Source organism: Mastigoproctus giganteus, chromosome 1 (genome assembly GCF_048544385.1).
Source record: "Mastigoproctus giganteus isolate SK-2022 chromosome 1, ASM4854438v1, whole genome shotgun sequence".
NCBI classification, from domain to species: Eukaryota; Metazoa; Arthropoda; class Arachnida; order Uropygi; family Thelyphonidae; genus Mastigoproctus; species Mastigoproctus giganteus.
Genome location: NC_143575.1, coordinates 120,809,508 through 120,822,950, shown reverse-complemented (window position 1 = coordinate 120,822,950; position 13,443 = coordinate 120,809,508). Strand labels below are relative to the sequence as shown.

Here is a 13,443-nt window from a genome sequence, read left to right as displayed (position 1 = left end):
ATGTTTGTGTAGGCCTTGCAATGCAGTTAAAATTCTACAAAACATAAGTCATTCTTCAGTTTTTAAATTTGGGAAAATGGCTTTGGAAACACAAAATGTTGCAAACAGCATTCGGAATTTAGGAATTAACCATACAATATTTGCAGTGCTATTATTCCTGGCAAAGGATAAATGTTGCAAAGAAGTTTCAGTTAAAAAAAAAGTTGTACAATGTTGAGAAAATTTTGTTGTTGTTATTTGGTTTTTAGGAGCATTAGCAACTAAGGCCATATTGCTCCGGAGATATGCGGTGGTCATTCCCCGACCTTTCCACATCCTCCGTATTTGGTGGTCACGGGCTCGAACCCCGGTCTAATCAAGAAGTGTGTGCTACGCACTGCCACTCCTGCCCACCTGGCAGAAAATTTTGTAAGTCAGTATTAAATTTGACAAGGTCTGGAATACATTTTGAATGCTTTGACAGTCAATCTGGCAGTAAAAAAAAAACTGAACTGTACTGTACTGTACTACTTGTTAACACAAGAGACCATTTTTACAGGGACTATTATTAGCTGTAAGGTGCAAGGAAGCCTGAGGATTTTTCTGCACCAGCTGAAAAAAAATAACATTAATTAATAAAAATAATAAATAAATAATAAAATAAACCACCTATTTGACTTCCATCTCACTTAGGTACCCATCCAACTGACCTCTGAATTTCTCCAAAGAGTGGTTGAGGCTATCAGCCTCAAAGACCCCCCTCCCCCATGGAAGCAAATTCAATTGGGTCTCCTCCATGGAGTCCAGTTACCAAGTTCTGTAACTCAGCCATTCAAAGTCTTGTCCCAATTTAGGTAACCTTTTAATGATCTCACCAGATGTGATGATCATTTTTAGATCCTTTGAAAACGCTTGATATTTTCAGTGTGGTCAACACAATGAAAAAGGTGACCTTACAAACAGTTATATTACAACCTATCTCTACAAGCAAATTTTTGATAAATTACCAACATGACATCGTGGGCTTTCCTTGCTGCCTGTAGATTTCATTTCCAACCATATCATAATTCCCAAATCCATCTCTTTTTTTACTGTTCTTGATTCAAATCCACCAAGCATACAAGCTATTTTGGAGTTACCATTCCTCAAGTGTAAGATGCTGCAATTTGCTGTATAAAAACATAGCTGCCACTACTCTAACCACCCTTGAAGGCTATCTAAACTGCCTTGAAAGGTATTGCCTGGAGCTGATCATCAACTACACGAATGATCTTGACATCATATCCTGCATCCCTTTGTTTATGTCAAGAAAAAAAAAAAAAAAAAAATCAACAGCATACATAGTACATTCTTGGGGAACTACACGTCTTACATCAGCCCAATCTGAAAAGTAAACATAAACTGTGTGGTCTCCTTTTTTTTTTTTTTTTTTTTTTATGAAAATCCCAAACACGAAAGGTATCAAAACCTATAGTACTTAGTACCGTGCATGGGTTGAAGGAGAAGTATGGGGGGAGGGGGGGGGATGCCAGAAACTTTGCTCTAGAGACTAAATGGGTTTCCCCACTTCAAGCCTCCAATAAGCAAAGTGGTGGTATTTCACCGGTTGATGAAAGTCATCTACCACCTGTGTGGTCATCCTGCAATCCATCTAAGGGTATTTCCCTGCTATTACAACATGTTCCAGCTTGTACAGTGACCTCTCACGTGAAAAACCAAGCCAAATGCTTTTCTGAAATCCAAGAAAATAATGTTAAAATGGATAAATTTAAAGGGAAGGGGCAAGAATATTTGCTGATGCTATTAAGGTAGTGTTAGGTGCCTTGAAAGCATCAGCAGTAGATGCAAGCAGAGAAAAAAATAAATTCTTGTGCTGCTTCTATTGTGACATGCAACAGTATGAAAAGGTAGGTGTGGGGATTACAAGGGCTGCTGGGGATGTACATAGGACAAGCAGATGCCCAGCAGGCCTTGTAATCTAATTGTAAGATGTGTTAGGATTACTAAAAACAAAAATGAGTGCTTCCTTGTTCATTAATGTTGCCTTATAATTTCCAGATATTGACTGGAACATGTGGGTTGGTTACTCAGACAGCAGTAAAACTCGTTTACTGGATGACTGGTTAAACATACTGTGACATGCTGTTAGGATTAACACCAGCATGCCAGAGAGGTAATTTTAGGTAGGATGTGGAGCTGTTGGAATGAATTAAGAGAAGCGAGACAAGATTATGCTGGGAATAAAAGAGAGCTTACCAAAAAGGCTTCATTTTCTGCAAATGGCAGCATGTGGAAACTGGGCACCTGCAATAAGATCAATGATAATGGCATTCTTCTTTCCTCTTGCTCTGACTACACATAATTGCTGGATTGATGTGTGGAAATTTGCATTTAGCCATTGAGTAATTGATTGTTGGAACAAGCTTCCATCAAGTGTTGTAGAAGTGGGTAGTTTTAATAAGTTCAAGGACGAACTATACAAACCATGAGAGGGGTTGAACAGGTGATATAGGATTTTTTTTTTTTTTATTATGAGTGATGTTATATATGCTTGCTTTCTTGTATCATTTCCACTGCTACTACTAATGATAATAATGCTAAGGGGATAGTAAATGCATTTGATGAATTTTAAATATCTGCTAAGTCATTAAAATACAGGCATTATCAGGTTATCAGAAATGTGATGTCACACAGACACAAAGGATACAGGAATATGGAGAGTAGAATAAGTACAGAAATGACAAAGAGGTGGGAGGTGTAGAATTCTACACCACTGAAGTATTTGCCAAACATCTGTCAAGGATTGAGACTATTGGTACGAAGCCTTCGCTTTCATTTCCTGGTTGAGATCTGTTGATCAATGAGGATGACCAAAACTCAGCATTGAAGAATATGAAAAATGACAATACAAAAGACCCAGATGACTCACCAACTGTATTTTGGAAAAGGTCTGTCCCTACTCTTAATCCTATCATGCTTCATATTTGCAACTTATCTCTGAGACTGGGTATTTACCCAAAGCATTTCAATCAGGTTAACATACTTCTAGTATTCAAAAAGGTGACAAGTGGTCTGTATAAGATTTCAGACCACTCCCAAAAAAAGACTTTCTAAACTATTTGACACAGTAGTGCATAAACAACTCTTCAATTTTTTCAAGCCTTCCATACATCAAAACCAACATGGCTTTGGTCATCGAAAGTCAGCATTTGTTAGTAGTAAAGTACGGACACTGCTTTATTAGTAGTATTGTTGTTGTTCTTACATTATTACTGATTGGATGGATCCATCCCGCGATGGGTATTACTACCAAGTGCACATGGTGACTGTTATGTGTCTTGTTACTGTAGATACAGGTATTACAAGCTCCGAAAAAGCGATAAGTGTTTGCCTTTTTATTTACTTAATCGTTATTTTATATTGTACTTTATACGTAGTCTTATAGCTATTGTTATGCTGGTTATTTTTATTTTAATTTAGATAAAGAGTTTTGTAGATTACTACTTAATATATGTAAAACCGTTATTTCGTTCAAATCTTGCAGCCGTTATTTTTCTATATAGAGTAGTAGGGAATTCACATTTTTAATTGTGATAACTAGGCAGCTCTAACGTATAATTATATAGCGTAATACGCATCACTGCATTTAGGATTCTATTAGATAGCGTAGTATTGACAATTAATTAATTAAATTTATTGATCTTATTAATTTAAAATATCATGAACCAGACCAGAGCAGCAAAGCAACGGGCAAGAAGTGGCAGGAGTGCTGTGACTTGGGGGAGAACTGGGGGGGGGGCAATACTCCAATGCATCACAGCCTAAAAAAATGTGCAACTTACGAAATGTTTGCTGAACTCTCTGGAACAGAACATGATCTAGCCAAGGAGGATATCTTTGTGTGTGCCGGGTGCAGACAGTGTCTAGAAATTAGGCATCAACTCAGCATTCTACTGGGCACTTGAGGTGTTGGGTAGATGCCCTTGAAGAAATTAATATGAGGGGGGCCTGTCAAGTTCTCAGCTGCCCAACTCAACAGCAGAGCTCACTCCTGGGCATCAGGCAACAAAGCGGCAATTTCCAAGGAAGAACGCGCTGGTCCCAAAGGAACTAGTTATTGTTCGTGACTCTATTGTCAGGGAGACAGGGAATATATTGTGTAAAAAGGATAGATGGAATAGGACCAGGGTATATCTGATAGGGGCAAAAGTTGATGATGTTGTAAAGCATATAATAAATTTGTCTTAGTGATGAATTTGTCTTAGTGTTTTTCAAGCAAATGCCTTCTGGCCTTCCTGAAGGTAATTCACTAGCAGCACTACATCAGCGTCTCGAAAAACTGATGCCATCACCTTGCCAGCAGAAGGATTTGACCTGGCTCTCTTTTGAAATGGAGAAGAGCTGTGTTTACATTGTTTGGATTGCTCCTTTGTCTCTGGCTGAAAGTCATGGATTGACATCTCATCCGTGGTTCTGCAAGGAAATTGGCTGGATCTGCTTGAAAACAATGTAAATGTTCATTTGACAACATGTGTTTTTGACCGATTGTCAACAACTGTGGGACCCATCATGGGCCCAATGTCACTTTTTCACAGCATGAACATCTATTATATGGTACACATGTTCAGATGAGATGAGATGTCAAAGACACTGGTAATATACTGAACTGTCAATCCTCCATCACTTAACAGTTCATGCACAAGGTCAACAACTTCTGGAGTGATAAAGATTACAGGTCTTCCAGAGTGTGGGTCATCTTCCAGGCTATTACTCTCTCATTTTAATTCTGTAGTCCAGTTCTTAACCATGAAATAGGAATAGGTCCTCCCTCAATGCTGAATTACTTCATGAATTACCTTTGATATTAGTCCCTTTTTTCCCAAATTCTGGATGACCACATGGTGACTGATTTTGCATAATTTCCACATTCATAACAACTTTGTTCACTTCAGGACCTGTAATTAAAAAAATTCATTATTGAATTTTGGCATAAAACTTGGTGGTTTTTTATTTAAAATATTATACATTCCGTCCAGAAACTTTTTGGCACTGTACACTCCCACTGATACTTAGGCCACAAAGTTTTCAAATGCCCCATGCAGATATGAATGGATTAATTGTTGATAATTCTGCTAAGATTACTGATAAATCAAATGGTATTTTGCAGGTGGATCCACATATGAGGAATTTTTTAAGGATGCCAGGAGTGAGTTTTGGCATACCTGTCTGAAGAAATTCTGACAGGGAACTGAATGCCATTGGGATAATGGAGAGGAGAGTGGGGAGAAATTGCTGAAGCTAAACATAAAAATAACACATGAGTGGATAGGATCTATCCAGTTGTAATAAAGGAGGCAGCAAAGACAAAACCAAACATTTAGCCATGAGCATTTCTGGATTCAGGGAAGGTCCCAATGGACTATAGATATGCAACAGTATTACCAAATTAACAAAGGGGGACATGAGGAATTGCAGACTTGTTATCTTGACTTCTGTTCCATTAGGGAAAAATAATAGAGTCACTGGTTAAAGAAGTAATGAAGGATGTAGACAGGAATGCAGTTATACTGCAGTGCAATTCACAGAATGGATTTGTTAAAGTGTAATCTTTTCTGACCAATCTGATTGGATACTATGACAAAGTACAGTAGACTGTCGAAATAATGGCACCCCAAACAACAGCACATTGAGATCGGATGTATACATTATACAGTGCAGTGCAGTGCCAAAAAAAGAAAACGACAAGTCACATGATTACTGTATTTGTTTACATTTGCCATTTTCAAAGTGAATTCTGTACTGATATCACAGATTATACCGCTGTTTTACATCTATTTAAAAAAAAACCCTCATTATGGCTCCTAAAGTTAATAAACCTCATACACAGAAGAAAAGAAGAACAGTATTAAAGCTTAGTGATAAACTATTACATTAGTCTCACCCGGAATGTTAATTCATATACTGATGTATAGTGTGTTTGTAAATTGTATGTGTTCTCTGCTCGATTTGCCTGTTTTGTTGGACAAAAAAAACCCCAGTTTCTGGGACAAAATCTTGCTATCTATGCCTGAGACCCACTAACTCAGCAATGGAGTGAAAAAAGCCTATAAACGTTCCTCGTGTCATCGACGGGATTCGAATCTAGCCTTTTCCACCCGGTGTCCTCCCCACACCGGGTGGAAAGGCTCGGGTATAAGCAGGAGTGTATTAATAGCAGAATATAACATTGGATCGTCAACATGTTTACGTTTTTTTATGTGCAGTTAATAAAATTGTATTCTTAATCTCTCTATTATTTCTGCATTAAATACATTAAAAATAAAACTTTCTAGATAACTGAAAAATAGAAATAATGGCACCCTGAATCCCTGCAGGTGCTGTTATTTCGAAAGTCTACTATAACAAAATGAACTGGATGAAAAAAATAACATCATATACTTAGGTATTTGATGACATATACATTTCAGAAAAGCTTTTGATACTGTTGCACATAAAAGACTGCTGTGCAAACTGAAGTAGTGTGGTATTAAGAGCAAGTTGCTACTATGGACAAAGGGATGGTTGAATGGATGAAAGGTGTAAGGTATGTTGGTGTCTAATGGCTCCTGAGATTTCTCCCATCTCCGAGTGAGCTTTGTATCGGGTCAGAGATTTTGAGGTGTGTGGGTTATGTGCTACATAGTGTGTTGCACCCTTTGTTCATCCGGTCAATTAGCCACCAGGCCCCTAGTGGGACCCGATGTTACCACACCTTGTCAGAGGCTGACTGGGTGTACGAATGTTTCTAAAGTACTCTGGCAGGTCCTGCCATCCTGGGATTTCAGTGGCTAGGACCTAAATAAATGGAAGAAAACTATGAAATTAGAGTAGACACCAGGGAGGATATTTAGTCACTGTTTAGAGGTGCTATAAGGGGACACTCGCTGAAATATAATAAGTTTTCTGATAGGTCAGGCATAAATTTTGATGTTTTTTGAATTTAGACATGTGGGACGGATGCTGTTAAGAAGAAAGTATGGGGAGAAGCGGAAAGCTGGGAGGTTGGAACTTGGAAGTAGGGGGGTCGACAGGGCATATTACCCCAGTTTGGCAGTGAGGAATGTCCATGCCCCACAAAAAAGGGGGAGAAGCTCTTCTCCCCTGAGGGGAAAAAAAAAAGGTTTCGCTCAAGGGAGTGCGGAAGTAAGATCACCCATTGGGCAACCTAGCAACTCAGTGTGGTCGATGAAGCTACCAGATGTATCTGGAGGTGCACAGCCACCCCGGAGTAATTAAGTGGGTCAGGTCCGGAGTATGGTCGCTTGAAAGGACGTATACAGGACATCTCCAGGTTGGTCTTTGTCCTGGAGTCTGGGACTGTGTTGGTGCCCCATTCATGTGTGTCAGGTTCCATGATGTGTTGGTGCCCCATACAGGACTGGCATGAGACCAGAGTCCCTGATTAAGTGAGAGAAGCAGAGAGTAGTTATCAATGAATACTGCTCTTCATGGACTAATGTTATTAGTGGAGTCTCCCAGGGTTCAGTGCTTGGCCCGCCATTGTTTTCTGTATTTATTGATGATACTGATAAAGGTATAACAAGCTTAATGCCTAAGTTTACATATGATATAAAGTTTGCAAAGGCAGTTAATCACAGTAATCAGGGTATGCTACTGCAACAAGATCTAGAAAAGTTAGGCAAATGGGCTGAAAAGTAGCAATTAAAATTTAATATTGACAAATGCAAAGTAATTCATGTGAGTAGCAAGTACAGCAGGCCCCCGTTATAACGCGGTTCGCTTTACGCTGATTCGCTATAACGCTGTTCTTATATTATAACCACTATCTGACTATAACGCTGTCACAGATCACTATAATGCTCTTTTACAGATTGCATTTTTTGGCATATTTAACGAAATCGTTTCATTTGATGGAGTCGATAGCTTGAAAATGAATATAAAAAATACGGTTAAAACGTTTCCCACACAAACTTGAGAAATATTCCCACGCTCAGTGAAATTCTGTCGCGCGCTAATTTAATTGCAGTACAGTGACTTGTTACGTAGTTCCGAGATCAACATTTTAAAAAATGATCAAGTATATTGCATGTAATATTTGCGTTATATGCATTTATCCGAGGTCTAGTCATCACTCAGTACAGTATTAGACATCGTGCATAACGGACAGTTTACTTGAACATTGTATCGTAATTAATGCAACCAACGCAGTTACATTTGTTACATTAATGGCCAATAAGAATAAAAAAGCAACAACGTCTGGGCGCAGTACGAAGATTACGAATGTAAGAAAAATACTACTGAATTTGAAAATTAAATTAGACGTTTTGAAGCGAATCGATTCCAGTCAAAGACAAGCGGATGTGTGCCATAATTTAGGACTTGCAAGTTTAACTGTAAGAACAATTATTAAAAAAATAAAGAATTAATTTTAGCAGTGGGGAAGATAGCTGTTCCACTGCAAGCAACAAGGGCTAGGCCGGCTATTAGGATTGAAATGGAAAGACTTTAACTAATTTTATTGAAGATGATATCCAATGCAGAATTCAGTTAAGTTAAATATTATAAATAATAAAAGAGAGAGAGAGAGAGAGAGAGAGAAAGAGAGAGATTAGCCTATATGATGATCTGAAGAAAACTCACCTAAAAAAAAAAGTGGAACCATTTAAAACTAGTAAGGGCTGGTTGAATAGATTTAAAATCCAGGGAGAAGCCGCAAGTGCAGATCAAGGAGCCGAAAGTTTCAAAAAGAACTTGTTAAAATTATTGAAGAGGGGTATTATGTGTTATACTTCTCAACAAGTTTTTAACATAGATGAAGCAGGACTTTTGTGGAAACGATTGCCTACAAGAAGTTTCATATTGAAAGAAGTAAAAACATGCCAGGTTTCAAAGCGGCGAAGGATCGATTGACTTTATTGTTGGTGGTAACGCTGCGAGAGATTTAAAACTAATACCCCTTTTAGTTTATTTGGAAGAGGGCCAAAGTTCAACCCAAAATCGACACATTTTTCATAATTAAATTAAATCAATTTAGATCAATTAAATTCATGATTTTAATTGGAATTTTAAGTTTAATTTTGATACATAAGTAGTTACCATATAATTATATACATATGTAATGTAGAATATTTTATAAGTACAAATATTTGAATATTAAATATTTTGACCGACATTTGTGTATCTTTTCACTACCGCTTATTGTTGATTAGGAAATATCCTATGGCACCGACCACAACTCACAAATACATATGTTACCTTATGGGAATTCGGGGCTCGCTTAGCGCTCTGTTTTTCCGGAACGCATGATCAGCGTTAAGCGGGGGTCACCTGTACTCCCAGATTAATGTACCAGCTGTCTGCTACCATACACAGGGCAGTGGAGAATGAAACAGAACTGGGGCAACTGTACATTCAGATATGAAGTTCTGCAAGCGGTACAGACAATTTTCCAGGACAGCTCTTGGGGTTTTGTCAATGACATTACAGGAATTTTGCCAGCATGGATAGGGAGGTGATTATCCCTGTGTATAAGGCAATGGTTAGACCACATTTTAAATACTGCATACAGATGTGGAAGCCTCATTTTAGGAAGGATGTGGATCTGTTGGAATGGGTGGAGGCATGAACAACAAAACTGGTGGTGGAGGAGCACACTTATGCTTTTACCAAGTTTTGTAAATTGCAGTATCTAGACACTAGATATCTGAAAAGAGACCTGATTGAAGTGCTTAAGGCCTTGAAAGGATTAAGTAAGTACAATGCTGATGGAATCCTTACTTTCATCTGGTGTTGTGGCAGTGGCAAGTTTGAAAAAATTCAAAGAAAAACTAAATAACACTATTAGAGGGGATGGTCTAGTAAAATGGAAGAGCTGTTTTTTTTTTTGGCTGATGCTGTATAAGTTTGTATGCTATCATTATTTACCATTTCTACTACACTGAGTGAATAAAAATCATGGGATACCTACCTATCTAGTAACGGGTAGGCACTGAGTCCATTAGTTCACAAAACCATTCCGCAGGTATTTCCATCCATGCTTGCTGCACCATTGTCCATAATTCTGTCGCATTCTTAGGTGGAGTATCCAAAGCTCGAATGGACCATTCCACAGCTTCCCAAATATGCTCCACAGGGTTCATGTCCTGTGAATGGGGAGGCCATTGAATGGTGTTAAAATCTGCAGAATGCTCTTAGAACCATGTTCTAGTCACCTAGGCTCTGTGGGGAGGCACACGACAATGTGCTTCCCCACAGAGCCTAGGTGACTAGAACTTTTCCATTGCACCTACAGGGCAATGGACTTTTCCATTGCCCTGTGGGTGCATGATGACTATGAAGGGATGCAGATGATCAGCAAGGTGGACACGTAATCTGGACTGTTCAGAGATGCATCTAGACGTATCAGACATGCCAACATGTGCATATTGAACATGCCCAAACCATTACTGACCGTCCACCTGCACGAACAGTTCCAGACATCCCAACATGTGCCAGTTGACACGCCCAAGACCATCTGAGGGGGAGAAGACAGAGAGTGGTAATCAATGGACCCTGCTCATCGTGGACTAATGTTATTAGTGGAGTCCCTGAGGGTTCAGTGTTGGGTCCATTATTGTTTTCTGTATTTATAAATGATATTGATGATGGTATATCAAGCTTAATGTCCAAGTTTGCAGACGATACAAAGGTTGGCAGGGTTGTTAAAGACACTACTGACAATATGCTGCTGCAACAGGATCTGGAAAGGTTGAGCAGATGGGCTGAGAGATGGCAAATGAAGTTTAACATTGACAAATGTAAAGAACTACATAACCTCAGAGCAACATATCAACTCTGTGGTACTACACTGACAAAAAAAGTGTAAAGTGTAAAGTGTTCATTGTCTAACGGCCCAAGGGGTTTCCCCCATCTCCGTGTTGTGTACTCTGTTTGTGAAACACAGAACACTGTGAAGGCCAGAGATTTTAAAAAGTGTAAGGTACATGTTTATGTTGTGTAGTGTCATGTTGTGTTGTTCCTCTGACCTTTTAGCCGTTGGGCCCCTAGTGGGACCCCCCGTTGCCCACACTTAACCCCGAGGAGGCAGGTCAGGCATAGAGGGATCGCATTAGAAGTAATTACTCTGGCAGGCCCTGCCACCTAATTTCCTAAGATTTCAGTGGCAAGGGCCTAAAAAAAAAATAAATAAAAAAAAAAAAATTAAAAAAAATAAAAAATAAAAAAAAAATAAAAATAAAAATAAAAAAAAATAAAAAATAAAAAAATAAAATAAATAAATAAATAAAATAAAAAATAATAAAAAAAAATATATATATAAAATAAAAATAAATAAAAAAAATAAATAAATAAAAATAAAAAATAAATAAAAATAATAATAATAAAAAAATCAATAAAAAAATAAAATAAAAAATAAAAATAAAAATAAATAAATAAATAAAATAAAAATAAATAAATAAAAAGTAATAGTAATAATAAATAAATAAAAAAAAAAAAAGATTATAATAAAATAAAAATAAAATAGAATAAAATGCATATTTAGTTAGAGTAGGGGTGAAGACTGAGGAAGGGGGGGGACAGATAGAAATATGGGGATGATAGGGAAGGCAACCCCAGAAAGGTCAGTGGAGACTGGCCCCACCAGGAGAAAAAAAAGGGTGTAGCAGGGAGGGGGAGGAGACAGAAACCCGTCCCCTCCCTCTCCCTACCAGGGGAGGGGGTATTAAAGTGAACCAAGTTAGGGTACATGGTTCGGAATGCTAGTTGGCCAAGAAAAGAAGTTGACATCCAATGGCATGCCGGTGGCATTGTCAGTCTTTATCTAGGAGATTGTCTTATTGGTCACATCCATGAGAGACAAGTCCAGAAGAATAAGAACCTTTTGTCTTTCTTAGATTGTCTTAATTTGTGGGTTGTCTCTATTCAAAGGTAGTTATTTGGTAGTTATCTTTGGTGGGTGACATTTTGGAGAATGTATAGTAGTTCACATCAATGATGGTAATGCTGGTTAAGTTTAGCTGCCTGGTTCCAGTACCATCAGGGTCCCTGGGTTCATTTAGTAGAGGGTTATCATGTTGCTGCAATTAGTTGTCTTCTCCTCAAGAAAAGCTGCTGTGTACTACTACACTGACAGTGGTAGAGAATGAAAAGAACCTGGGGATAATTGTGCAGGCAGATATGAAGTTTTCTGAGCAGTGCAGACAGGCTGCAAGAGTAGCTCATGGTGTCTTGTCAATGATATAGAGGAATTTTTCTAGCAGGGATAAGGAGGTGATTATTCCTTTGTATAAGGCAATGGAGTCATGCCACACCTTGTATACTGTATACAGGCCTGGAGGCCTCATTTCAAGAAGGATGTAGAGCTGCTGAAATGAGTACAGAGAAGGGCAACAAGATTAGTGAATGGAACAAAGGGTTGCTCTTACGAAGAAAGGTTTAAGTTTTGCAAATTACAGTGTCTGGAGACTAGGCACCGGCAAGGTGACCTGATAGAGGTGTATGAAGCCTTGAATGGGTTGAGCATGCTAAATGCCGATGGGATTCTTTCTCTTGCTCAGAATAAACACCTGAGAGGGCATAAATTCAGATTGAGGAAAGACAGATGTAAGATAGATGTGCGGTAATTTGCCTTTAGCTAGCGGGTAGTTGGTTGGTGGAACAGACTTCCATCCCTTGTTGTGGAAGTTGATAGCCTAAATAAATTTGAGGCTCAGCTGGACAGGTATTTCGAACAAACGGAGGGGTGAAATGGAAGTGTTTTTTCTGGCTGATGCTGCATAAGCTTGCTTTCTTGCATCATATGCCTCTACTAATGCTAATGCTAATTACCAATTGCCCACCTGCCCGAACAGTTCCTTATTGACACGATGAGTGCATAGTTTCATGTGGTTTCCACCAGATCACACCCTCCAGTCTGCTCAAAATAACTGCAAACGGGACTCATTGGACCAGAAGACCCATTTCCAATCATCCAAGGTTCACTGCCAATGTTCTTTCGCCCAGTTCAGGCATAGAGTCCTGTGTCATGGTGTTAGCAATGGGATTCTGGTGGGTTCGCAGCTCCCATAACAAGTTGCAGTTAATGATCGCCTGGTGACCTTGGAGGAGGGTTTCTGGACCTCCCTTATTGAAGTCGGCAGGATTTGTACCACTGTCAGTCTCTGTTTGGCTGAAACAATGTGAGGCAGACCTCGATGGCCACGTTCATCCACAACCCTGATGTCAAATCCCATGGGCTCACATCTGGTGAATTTGGGCTTGGCACACCCAGGATCCTGAGCTGGATATCAACCACCAACACCCCTGGAGCGAGGGGTGTTGGTGGTTTCAGGGATGGGTGGCAGTCATCGTGAAACAAGTGGGTATATGGGATGTGTTAGAGTTATTCAGAATAAGAATAGGTGCATGTATATTTGCATGTATACCAATGCTAGAAGTATAGTAAATAAATTTGATGAATTTGAAGTG

The 13,443-nt window shown here is 38.9% G+C and overlaps 1 protein-coding gene across 2 annotated transcripts in view; it reads right to left on the bottom strand.

Moving 5' to 3' along the window:
• The window catches only part of Atg3 (Autophagy-related protein 3), a 423,862-nt gene that overhangs the window by 843 nt on the left and 409,576 nt on the right, over nucleotides 1-13,443 (bottom strand). The gene's annotated exons all lie outside the window — the stretch shown is intronic.